Source organism: Rhipicephalus microplus, unplaced genomic scaffold (assembly GCF_043290135.1).
Source record: "Rhipicephalus microplus isolate Deutch F79 unplaced genomic scaffold, USDA_Rmic scaffold_509, whole genome shotgun sequence".
Taxonomy (NCBI): Eukaryota; Metazoa; Arthropoda; class Arachnida; order Ixodida; family Ixodidae; genus Rhipicephalus; species Rhipicephalus microplus.
The window spans coordinates 37,501-50,000 of record NW_027465070.1 but is presented as its reverse complement, the minus strand read 5'-3'; the positions used below and the strand labels follow the sequence as shown (position 1 = coordinate 50,000).

The 12,500-nt window shown below is 60.8% G+C and overlaps 2 non-coding genes across 2 annotated transcripts; both read left to right on the top strand.

Moving 5' to 3' along the window:
- Positions 1 to 7,727: 7,727 nt before the first annotated feature.
- LOC142794826 (small subunit ribosomal RNA) lies at positions 7,728 to 9,542 on the top strand. Its single transcript, XR_012892648.1, has one exon. It is a non-coding gene; the product is annotated as a small subunit ribosomal RNA (ribosomal RNA).
- Positions 9,543 to 11,261: 1,719 nt separating this feature from the next.
- On the top strand, positions 11,262 to 11,414 carry LOC142794832 (5.8S ribosomal RNA). Its single transcript, XR_012892654.1, has one exon. It is a non-coding gene; the product is annotated as a 5.8S ribosomal RNA (ribosomal RNA).
- The last annotated feature ends 1,086 nt before the right edge of the window (positions 11,415 to 12,500 follow it).

Genomic DNA, 12,500 nt, shown 5'->3' with positions numbered 1-12,500 from the left:
TTTTTCTTTCGCCCCGGCTGACGCAGTTTTCGCGCCGCCCCGGCAGACGCGGTTTTCGCGCCGCCCCGGCAGACGCGGTTTTTTGCGCCGCCCCGGCTGACGCAGTTCGGACTTGGCACTTTTTGGCTGAGCCTGGCTGGCGGCCCACTCACTCGATCGCCATGTCTGTTTGCCACAGTTTTCCCGGTGGTGCCGCACCCGGGCTCGCCCCGGCTGACGCAGTTTTCGCGCCGCCCCGGCTGACGCGGTTTCGTGCCGCCCCGGCAGACGCGGTTTTTTGCGCCGCCCCGGCTGACGCGGTTTTTTGCCGCCCCGGCTGACGCAGTTCGGACTTGGCACTTTTCGGCTGTGCCTGGCTGGCGGCCCACTCACTCGATCGCCATGTCTGTTTGCCACAGTTTTCCCGGTGGTGCCGCACCCGGGCTCGCCCCGGCAGACGCGTTTTTTTTTTTTCTTTCGCCCCGGCTGACGCAGTTTTCGCGCCGCCCCGGCTGACGCGGTTTCGTGCCGCCCCGGCAGACGCGGTTTTTTGCGCCGCCCCGGCTGACGCGGTTTTTGCCGCCCCGGCTGACGCAGTTCGGACTTAGCACTTTTTGGCTGAGCCTGGCTGGTGGCCCACTCACTCGATCGCCATGTCTGTTAGCCACAGTTTTCCCGGTGGTGCCGCACCCGGGCTCGCCCCGGCTGACGCAGTTTTCGCGCCGCCCCGGCTGACGCGGTTTCGTGCCGCCCCGGCAGACGCGGTTTTCGCGCCGCCCCGGCTGACGCGGTTTTTGCCGCCCCGGCTGACGCAGTTCGGACTTAGCACTTTTCGGCTGTGCCTGGCTGGCGGCCCACTCACTCGATCGCCATGTCTGTTTGCCACAGTTTTCCCGGTGGTGCCGCACCCGGGCTCGCCCCGGCTGACGCAGTTTTCGCGCCGCCCCGGCTGACGCGGTTTCGTGCCGCCCCGGCAGACGCGGTTTTCGCGCCGCCCCGGCTGACGCGGTTTCGTGCCGCCCCGGCAGACGCGGTTTTTTGCCGCCCCAGCTGACGCAGTTCGGACTTAGCACTTTTTGGCTGAGCCTTGCTGGCGGCCCACTCACTCGATCGCCATGTCTGTTTGCCACAGTTTTCCCGGTGGTGCCGCACCCGGGCTCGCCCCGGCAGACGCGTTTTTTTTTTTCTTTCGCCCCGGCTGACGCAGTTTTCGCGCCGCCCCGGCAGACGCGGTTTTCGCGCCGCCCCGGCAGACGCGGTTTTTTGCGCCGCCCCGGCTGACGCGGTTTTTTGCCGCCCCGGCTGACGCAGTTCGGACTTGGCACTTTTTGGCTGAGCCTGGCTGGCGGCCCACTCACTCGATCGCCATGTCTGTTTGCCACAGTTTTCCCGGTGGTGCCGCACCCGGGCTCGCCCCGGCTGACGCAGTTTTCGCGCCGCCCCGGCAGACGCGGTTTCGTGCCGCCCCGGCAGACGCGGTTTTTTGCGCCGCCCCGGCTGACGCGGTTTTTTGCCGCCCCGGCTGACACGGTTCGGACTTTGCACTTTTCGGCTGTGCCTGGCTGGCGGCCCACTCACTCGATCGCCATGTCTGTTTGCCACAGTTTTCCCGGTGGTGCCGCACCCGGGCTCGCCCCGGCAGACGCGTTTTTTTTTTTTTTTTCTTTCGCCCCGGCTGACGCAGTTTTCGCGCCGCCCCGGCTGACGCGGTTTCGTGCCGCCCCGGCAGACGCGGTTTTTTGCGCCGCCCCGGCTGACGTGGTTTTTGCCGCCCCGGCTGACGCAGTTCGGACTTTGCACTTTTTGGCTGAGCCTGGCTGGCGGCCCACTCACTCGATCGCCATGTCTGTTTGCCACAGTTTTCCCGGTGGTGCCGCACCCGGGCTCGCCCCGGCAGACGCGTTTTTTTTTTTCCTTCGCCCCGGCAGACGTGGTTCCCCCCCCCCCCTCCGTCTTTCTTTTTGTTTTTTTTTTTCGCCGCGGCTGAAGTGGATTTTTCGGTGCCTCGACGCCCCGGTAGTCGCGGTTTTTCCGTTTCCGCACGGCCCCGGCTGACGCTGCTCGGTCACAGTCGCCTTTTGTGGTGATTGCAGACTTCTTGAGCGCGGGTGTTTTTTTTTTTTGTTGTTGTTGTTGTTTTATTACGCATTCGCTCCAGCAGACGCTGTTTAGACTTTTTGTTTCCTCTTTTATCCTGCGACGAGGTGACGAGGTTTATTCGGTGCCCCGCCGCCCCGGCTGAAGTGATTTTTCCTGTCCCGTGCCGCCCCGGCTGACGCGGTTGGGACTTCGCGTTTGTTCGGCCGCCACGGGTTTTGGCGCACTCGCTCGGTTGCTTGTTGTTGCCACTTGTTGCGAACCCAGGTTTCTTGAGCGAGCGCGGGCGTTTTTTCTTCCTTTCTTTCTTTGTTCTATGTGTTAGCGAATCGGCCTTTAATATCACACGAGGACTCACAACCAACAATTTTCAGTTTGAAGTGTAAAAAATCTGCAGGTGTTGACGTAACTGACTTGCCCCGTACCCTTGAGTACATCCATGAAGTTCTCGTAGTACTACTAAATCGCATTATTCCAAGTGGAGAAATTCCCATAAACTTGCAAACCTCTACACGAAAATCGGTGCGCGTGATAAAGTTGAAAATTATCGTCCGATATCAAATGTGCCTTCTATAACACAAATTCTAGGAAAAAAAAAAAAAAAACACTTGTTCGCCGTTTTCTGCGCCGTGACTGGCAGCACTCCGGCGAAGCGAAACGGGGTCGATTCGAGCACGATATCGGCGTCTTTCGACGTGCTCGCCGGCGACCGTCGCACGAGTACGTCGCACGAGCGCGTCTGCCGGGGCGCCGTTTGCGAAGCCGACGCAAAAGTGGGAACCGCCGCTCGGATGATCGCCGCTTTCGGCAGAGTGAGTGTTGGCACTCCGGGGAAGCGAAACAGCGTGAATGCGCCCACGAAATCGGCGTATTTTGAAGTGCCCGCCGGCGACCGTCGCACGAGTACGGTAAACCGCGTCAGCCGGGGCGTAGTTCGGGACGCCGACGAAAAAGTGGGAAGCGCAACTCGGATCTTCGCCGTTTTTGCAGGAGTGAGTGGCGGCCCTCCTGCGAGACCAAGAAGCATCGATTCGTGCACGAATTCGGCGCCTTTGACGTGATCGCCGGCGACCGTCGCTCGAGTAGGGCAAACCGCGTCTGCCGGGGCGGGCTTCGGGACGCCGATGCGAAAGTGGGAAACGCTGCTCGGATGTTCGCCGTTTTTGGCCGAGTGAGTGCTGGCACACGGGCGAAGCCAAACGGGGCCGATTACGGCACGATATCGGCGTCTTTCGACGTGCCCGCCGGCGACCGTCGCACGAGTACGGTAAACCGCGTCAGCCCGGGCGGAGTTCGGGACGCCGATGCGAAAGTGGAGAACGCCGCTCGGATCTTCGCCGTTTTTGGAGGAGTGAGTGGCGGCACTCCGGAGAAGCCAGGGAGCGCCAATTAGCGCACGATATCGGCGTCTTTCGACGCGCTCGCCGGCGACCGTCGCACGAGTAGGGCAAACCGCGTCTGCCGGGGCGGGGTTTACGACGCCGACGCAAAAGTGGGAACCGCCGCTCGGATGTTGGCCGTTTTTGGCAGAGTGAGTGCTGGCACTCCGGCGACGCGAAAGAGCGCGAATGCGCCCACGAAAGTGGCGTATTTGGACGTGCGTGACGGCGACCGCTGCAGGAGTACGAAAAACCACGTCAGCCGGGGCGAGCGACACACGGCGGTCTGGGTGCTTATCGCTGCTATTATAGGGGCACCCCGGCAGACGCAGAAAAAAAAAAAAAAATTTTCGACCTTCTTTTTTGCTGGTCGAGCTCGGGTAACCCAGGTCGCAATGGGAGCCGCGCACGAAAGCGGCGTCGCGAGACGCGTTCGCGGTCGCTAGTCGCACGAGCTCGGCAACCGCGTCAGCCGGCGCGGAGTTCGGGATGCCGACGGCTAAGTGGGTACCGCTGCTCGGATGTTCGCCGTTTTTGGCCGAGTGAGTGCTGGCACTCCGGTGAAGCCAAGGAGCGCCAATTCGTGCACGATATCGGCGTCTTTCGACGTGCCCGCCGGCCACCGCCGCACGAGTACGGCAAACCGCGTCTGCCGGGGCGGGGTTCGCGACGCGTACGCAATAGTGGGAACCGTCGCTCGGATGTTCGTCGTCTTTGGCCGAGCGAGTGCTGGCACTCCGGCGAAGCGAAACGGGGCCGATTCGGGCACGATATCGGCGTATTTCGACGTGCTCGCCGGCGACCGTCGCACGAGTACGGCAAAGCGCGTCTGCCGGGGCGAGGTTTGCGACGCCGACGAAAAAGTGGGAAGCGCCGCTCGGATCTTCGCCGTTTTTGCAGGAGTGAGTGGCGGCCCTCCTGCGAGACCAAGAAGCATCGACTCGCGCACGATATCGGTGTCTTTCGACGTGCCCGCCGGCCACCGCCGCACGAGTACGGCAAACCGCGTATGCCGGGGCGGGGTTGGCGACGCCGACGCAAAAGTGGGAACCGCCACTAGGATGTTCGCCGTTTTTGGCAGAGTGAGTGCTGGCACTCCGGCGAAGCGAAAGAGCGCGAATGCGCCCACGAAAGTGGCGTGTTTGGACGTGCTTGACGACGACCACCGCAGGAAAACGAAAAACCACGTCAGCCGGGGCGAGCGACCCATGGCGGTCTGGGTGCTTATCGCTGCTATTATAGGGGCACCCCGGCAGACGCAAAAAAAAAAAAAATTTTTTTCGACATTCTTTTTTGCTCGTCGACCTCGGGTGACCCAGGTCGCAGTGGGAGCCGCGCACGAAAGCGGCGTCGCGAGACGGCTTCGCGGTCGCTAGTCGCACGAGCTCGGCAACCGCGTCTGCCGGGGCGGAGTTCGGGACGCCGACGGCTAAGTGGGAACCGCCGCTCGGATGTTCGCCGTTTGTGGCCGAGTGAGTGCTGGCACTCCGGCGAAGCCAAACGGGGCCGATTCCGGCACGATATCGGCGTCTTTCTACGTGCTCGCCGGCGACCGTCGCACGAGTACGGCAAAGTGCGTCTGCCGGGGCGGGGTTTGCGACGCGTACGCAATAGTGAGAACCGTCGCTCGGATGTTCGTCGTCTTTCGCCGAGCCAGTGCTGGCAATCCGGCGAAGCCGAACGGAGCCGATTCGGGCACGATATCGGCGTCTTTCCACGTGCTCGCCGGCGACCGTCGCACGAGTACGGTAAACCGCGTCAGCCGGGGCGGAGTTCGGGACGCCGATGCGAAAGTGGGAAGCGCCGCTCGGATCTTCGCCGTTTTTGGAGGAGTCAGTGGCGGCACTCCGGTGAAGCCAAGGTGCGCCAATTCGCGCACGATATCGGCGTCTTTCGACGTGCCCGCCGGCCACCGTCGCACGAGTACGGCAAACCTCGTCTGCCGGGGCGGGGTTTGCGACGCCGACGCAAAAGTGGGAACCGCCGCTCGGATGTTCGCCGTTTTTGGCAGAGTGAGTGCTGGCACTCCGGCGAAGCGAAAGAGCGCGAATGCGCCCACGAAAGTGGCGTGTTTGGACGTGCTTGACGACGACCACCGCAGGAAAACGAAAAACCACGTCAGCCGGGGCGAGCGACCCATGGCGGTCTGGGTGCTTATCGCTGCTATTATAGGGGCACCCCGGCAGACGCAAAAAAAAAAAAAATTTTTTTCGACATTCTTTTTTGCTCGTCGACCTCGGGTGACCCAGGTCGCAGTGGGAGCCGCGCACGAAAGCGGCGTCGCGAGACGGCTTCGCGGTCGCTAGTCGCACGAGCTCGGCAACCGCGTCTGCCGGGGCGGAGTTCGGGACGCCGACGGCTAAGTGGGAACCGCCGCTCGGATGTTCGCCGTTTGTGGCCGAGTGAGTGCTGGCACTCCGGCGAAGCCAAACGGGGCCGATTCCGGCACGATATCGGCGTCTTTCTACGTGCTCGCCGGCGACCGTCGCACGAGTACGGCAAAGTGCGTCTGCCGGGGCGGGGTTTGCGACGCGTACGCAATAGTGAGAACCGTCGCTCGGATGTTCGTCGTCTTTCGCCGAGCCAGTGCTGGCACTCCGGCGAAGCCGAACGGAGCCGATTCGGGCACGATATCGGCGTCTTTCCACGTGCTCGCCGGCGACCGTCGCACGAGTACGGTAAACCGCGTCAGCCGGGGCGGAGTTCGGGACGCCGATGCGAAAGTGGGAAGCGCCGCTCGGATCTTCGCCGTTTTTGGAGGAGTCAGTGGCGGCACTCCGGTGAAGCCAAGGTGCGCCAATTCGCGCACGATATCGGCGTCTTTCGACGTGCCCGCCGGCCACCGTCGCACGAGTACGGCAAACCTCGTCTGCCGGGGCGGGGTTTGCGACGCCGACGCAAAAGTGGGAACCGCCGCTCGGATGTTCGCCGTTTTTGGCAGAGTGAGTGCTGGCACTCCGGCGAAGCGAAAGAGCGTGAATGCGCCCACGAAAGTAGCGTATTTGGACGTGCTTGACGGCGACCGCCGCAGGAGTACGAAAAACCACGTCAGCCGGGGCGAGCGACCCACGGCGGTCTGGGTGCTTATCGCTGCTATTATAGGGGCACCCCGGCAGACGCAGAAAGAAAAAAAAAAATGGGGACATGGCGTGCGTCACCGTGCGGCTTCGCAGCGTTGCCGAAGTCGCCGAGCCCTTCGACTGAGCCGAACGGCGGACAGGGAACGTTGGTCGGCCGTTCTAACCTGTCGGTGCCACGCCGAGACGTCGTTAAGGAAAACCGCGTCGTGGGCCTCTACGACGCCGTCGAGTCGTTGTACGTTTGGTGTCCAGCGTGTCGGCGGCGAGTAGCGGACACGTCGTTCACGACTTCGGTCTTTCGCAGTCGACGCGAACTTGCGGAGAGTCGTGGTGCCTCACGTTTTCGGCAGAAACCGCGGCGGAATTTTCCCGTGCGTGCGCGCACGACCTCGGTGCTGTGCCGTCAGCGTAGTGTTGCACAAACTCGTGGCCTACCCAAGGTGCGGTACGTTTGCGGCCGTATCCTCGGTGGGAATTTCGTGAGTAGGGTCGCAAATTCTACGACCTCGGCGGGTTTGAGAGCGACGTAGACTTGTGGCACGCTCAACATGCCACACGTTTCGGGGCACACCCGCGGTGAAATTTTCTCGAGTACGCTCGTATTAGGGCCCAAGGAGGTCTGGGTACTTATCGCTGCTATTATGTGGGGGTTCTCGTGAGCGGCGTACGCGAAAGCGACCGGGTGTCTGATATGCGGCGGGCTTCGGCCTCGTCAAGCGTGTCCTCGGGTCTGCTCCAGGGGAATCCACGGCAGTCGTCTGCAGCCTCATCCGCTTGATGCGTTAGGGGCTGGTTGTCGGACGGTGCCGTTTTACCACGATATCGAGGTGTGTTCCGTGTCGTCCTCGGGCGATTCAGATGCGAAAGCGCCGAAGACGCGGGCGTGACCCGTCGTCTGGCGGCTTTGCAGTCTCGGCTCCGTTGCTAGTTCCGGCCGGTCCACCGACAGTGCAGCGGGCTTGGGCAACCCGCACGGCGCGACCGAGTCGATGCAACGAAAAAGAGCGAGCATGAACGTGCTTCTTGCCGCACGGCTCCCACTCGTCTTTCGGGAAGGTTGTGCCGTAGCGAGCTCGAACGCCGTCATCTCGGAGTGCAAAATAAGCGTGTTGGGGCGCCTGAAGGTGGCCTCCGCCGCACACAGACTGCGTCCGGCCCGCCGAGGGCGAGGACGGACGCGCAGTCGAACGATTACCTGGTTGATCCTGCCAGTAATCATATGCTTGTCTCAAAGATTAAGCCATGCATGTCTAAGTACATGCCGAAATAAGGCGAAACCGCGAATGGCTCATTAAATCAGTTATGGTTCCTTAGATCGTTTCTTCCTACTTGGATAACTGTGGCAATTCTAGAGCTAATACATGCAGTGAGCCTGGAGCCCTTTGGGTAACGGGTGCTTTTATTAGACCAAGATCGATCGGGTTTCGGCCCGTATTGTGTGGTGACTCTGGATAACTTTGTGCTGATCGCATGGCCACGAGCCGGCGACGTTTCTTTCAAGTGTCTGCCTTATCAACTTTCGATGGTAGGTTACTTGCTTACCATGGTTGTTACGGGTAACGGAGAATCAGGGTTCGATTCCGGAGAGGGAGCCTGAGAAACGGCTACCACATCCAAGGAAGGCAGCAGGCGCGCAAATTACCCACTCCCGGCACGGGGAGGTAGTGACGAAAAATAACAATACGGGACTCTTTTGAGGCCCCGTAATTGAAATGAGTACACTCTAAATCCTTTAACGAGGATCAATTGGAGGGCAAGTCTGGTGCCAGCAGCCGCGGTAATTCCAGCTCCAATAGCGTATACTAAAGCTGCTGCGGTTAAAAAGCTCGTAGTTGGATCTCAGTTCCAGACGAGTAGTGCATCTACCCGATGCGACGGCTCGGACTGAACATCATGCCGGTTCTTTCTTGGTGCACTTCATTGTGTGCCTCGAGATGGCCGGTGCTTTTACTTTGAAAAAATTAGAGTGCTCAACGCAGGCGAGTCGCCTGAATAAACTTGCATGGAATAATAGAACAAGACCTCGTTTCTGTTCTGTTGGTTTTTGGAATACGAGGTAATGATTAAGAGGGACGGACGGGGGCATTCGTATTGCGGCGCTAGAGGTGAAATTCTTGGACCGTCGCAAGACGAACTACTGCGAAAGCATTTGCCAAGAATGTTTTCATTGATCAAGAACGAAAGTCAGAGGTTCGAAGGCGATCAGATACCGCCCTAGTTCTGACCATAAACGATGCCAACCAGCGATCCGCCTGAGTTACTCAAATGACTCGGCGGGCAGCTTCCGGGAAACCAAAGTATTTGGGTTCCGGGGGAAGTATGGTTGCAAAGCTGAAACTTAAAGGAATTGACGGAAGGGCACCACCAGGAGTGGAGCCTGCGGCTTAATTTGACTCAACACGGGAAAACTTACCCGGCCCGGACACTGGGAGGATTGACAGATTGAGAGCTCTTTCTTGATTCGGTGGATGGTGGTGCATGGCCGTTCTTAGTTGGTGGAGCGATTTGTCTGGTTAATTCCGATAACGAACGAGACTCTAGCCTATTAAATAGGTGCGGGGTTCCCAGCACCTTACAACCTTCTTAGAGGGACAAGCGGCTCCTAGCCGCACGAAACAGAGCAATAACAGGTCTGTGATGCCCTTAGATGTCCGGGGCCGCACGCGCGCTACACTGAAGGAAGCAGCGTGTCTTTATCCCTGTCTGAAAAGACTGGGTAACCCGTGGAACTTCTTTCGTGATTGGGATAGGGGCTTGCAATTGTTCCCCTTGAACGAGGAATTCCCAGTAAGCGCGAGTCATAAGCTCGCGTTGATTACGTCCCTGCCCTTTGTACACACCGCCCGTCGCTACTACCGATTGAATGATTTAGTGAGGTCTTCGGACCGATGTCCGGCGCGGCCTTTCGGTTGCGCCGGTCTGTTGGAAAGATGACCAAACTTGATCATTTAGAGGAAGTAAAAGTCGTAACAAGGTTTCCGTAGGTGAACCTGCGGAAGGATCATTAACGGATTGTGAAGGGTGAGCGCCTCAGCTGCGTCTGCGCCCGACACTTTCTGCCGCTGACCCCGTTTGGACGCGGGGTCGGCTTTTCCCCACGGGGCTGCCTGAATGTGGAGCGGCACCCCGTGACAAATTGTTGCGCCCAGCGGACGCCAACACCGCGACCTTGGACGGTCGGCCAGGTGGCGGACGCGGGTACAAACGGCGCAACGCACTCATAGGTCGGCTTTCGACCCGCCACTGCACCGTGGCTCGAAGCGCTCGAAATGCGCGACCCGACCGCTGCGGGACCGCCTAGTACTGTAAACAGGAGCGGCGGAGCGCGAACGGCGAGTCGTGGTTACGTCGGTAGAAGGCGAGGCTGCGCGTTCCCGAAACGCCAGCCGAGTGCCCTCCCGACCGTTCGAGCGTGCAAGAACGAGACCCGACAATCGCGCGGCGACTGCCAAGTACGAGAGGAACGGCACAAGCGTCGGCGGTCGGTCAAGGAACTGGCGATGTGACGGGTCCGCTGTGCACCAGTGCATACCGTCCCGCCGTCCGCGGCAAGCGCCTCCGCGTCCTCGGGTGACGGAGGCTGCCGGTCGGTTCTTGCAGGCGAGGGATCTCGCTGGCACCGGTTCGCGTTGACGCGCGGCCGGTCATGGCACGGCGATGCGACGGCCGAGGTGCGCAGTACTCGATGGAGGAACCGCACGCTCCGATGACCGTCCCGCCCTCCGCGGCGTATGCGTACCGACCGTAATGGTTGCAGCAGCGCCGGCCGGCTTTTGAATTCGCCACACGAAACACGGTGCGAGATCGCGGTTAGGGGAGCGTCGACGTTGCCAGGCGTTTTGCTTGCTGCCGAGGGAAAGGCGGCACGGCCACGTCGCGCTCGTCGCGATTAGCGGGTCTGCGCGCTTTGGGAAGGTGCCGCAACGACTTGCCGAAAGAGGAAGCACGGAAGAACGAGGGACTTGGACGTCCCGACAATTGAACGCACTTGCGGCCAGGCCCTTGCTGGCTTCGTTCTTCCGCCTCGAGTAGGCTCGTACGCGGCTCCGGCGCCGAAAGTGGTCCTTGGCACCGACTTCGGTGGACGTGGGAAGTGCCGCGCAAGTACGGCGCGCCTGGCTCCACCTGTTGGCTAAAGTAGGCAGCCGGATCGGCATTTTGGTGTGCGGTGGCAAACCGTGGATGCGAAAAAAGCTTGTGCGATTTCGTGGAACAAAAAGCGGGGGTCCCCCTTTTTATGCGGAGGAGACCGACCCGCCCGCCGTGGTGAACCGCGACGCCACGGTAAAAACGGGAGAGGCTTGTCGATGGGACCGTGCATCCCGCGCTCCACGGAGGCCGGGAGGCGGCCGCCCGAGGAAATGTGTAGCCGTCGAGGCCCGCATCTGCGTGCACTCTTATCCAAATGGGTGTACCGCAGGCATTTTCTGGTTAGGCGGGCCAATGAGAGCGAGCACACAACGATACCTACGGGTCCGGCTTGGAGAACCGGCTTCGACGCCTCCCGAGTATTTATAGAGGGGTGGACCACGAAAGCACTCGCAAGTAGCGGAAGCGAAACGCCGTCCGAAACACACCGTTTGCTCGATTTGCGGCAGCCGAAAAAGGCGCGGCAGAGTTTTGGAGTCCAAGCGTGCGCTGAAAAGCGCCCTTCTTGGCCACTGTTTGGCCGAGTGCCAGAAACGTTTGGTTTTGACTGTACGGAATTGAACAAACACTTTTTCACGACTCTAAGCGGTGGATCACTCGGTTCTCGGGTCGATGAAGAACGCAGCCAGCTGCGAGACTTGGTGTGAATTGCAGGACACACTGAGCACTGATTCTTTGAACGCACATTGCGGCCTTGGGTCTTCCCTTGGCTTCGTCTGTCTGAGGGTCGGATCACATATCAAGAGAGCCTTCGGCGCACAAGGGAACGTGAGCCGTCGACTCGTTTTGACCGCGTCGGCAACACGGACAGCACGCTGAACACCTCACAGCGAGCGCCAACAGCGGCCACTCAAGGGCGAGACGGTGGCGACCGTCGTGCCAGAGCCCAACCGAAACGGGGGCGACCGACTGCATTGAGGATGTGGCACCTCGTTGAGACCGCCGCAGGACTTCGAGTCGGAAGGAAGCCTGCAGGGAAAGTGCGGTCGAGGTTGCGTACTCCTCTCTGCGACCGGGCGCGCAAGAGCTGCGAGAGCCACGGACGCGCAACTTTAACGCACGGTAAACACGAGGAGCGAAAGCCGGCCAGCAAAGCTTCTCCAGCCGTGCGCAAAGTGCGCGAGATCGCAGCCTTGCGTTGCGCTTGTTGCCCTCGAAGTAAGCAGGGTGTCCCGTAGACCGGGCGCTCGAACACGCTGCGGGGCCGTGCCTCCTCCAGGCTTTGCCGCGCGAACAGGGAACGTTCGCGCGCAAAGCGCAGGGAGGTGAGGAGGCTGCGCCCGACGTTTGCGGTTCGCTGCGTACGCGGTTGATGCGGAGAGCACGGCGCGACGACTTGCCGCGAAGCGGAAAAAGTCTCCCGCACGAGTTGGCGAAACGTTGGCGAAGCTTAAGGCGTTCTCGTCGTAGTCCGCCGTCGGTCTAAGTGCTTCGCAGTTCCCGTCCCGTTCAAAAAACTGGGCCACTCCAGTTGGGGCGGGGGCGACGCTACACGAGACGATGCCTCTCGCCAGGCTGCGTGGCTGCCCTTGCGGCGGCGGCGACTGGCCTCGGCGGTGTTTGGGCTTTCGACACGGTCGTTTATCACGCAACTGCTCGGACGACGCACGCGCGCAGCGGAATGCCGCTTGCCAGCCTTGTGAAGATGTGACCCTGTACAGGGTTGCGGGCGCACTTGGTAGGGCGTCGTACTCGGTTCGCGATGGGTTTACGAACGTGTCCCGTCACTTCCACGTCACACCGGTTGTGCGCCGCACGCGTGCAGCGGGGAAGCCGATTGCCAGCCTTGTGAAGAAGTGGCCCTGTACAGGGTTGC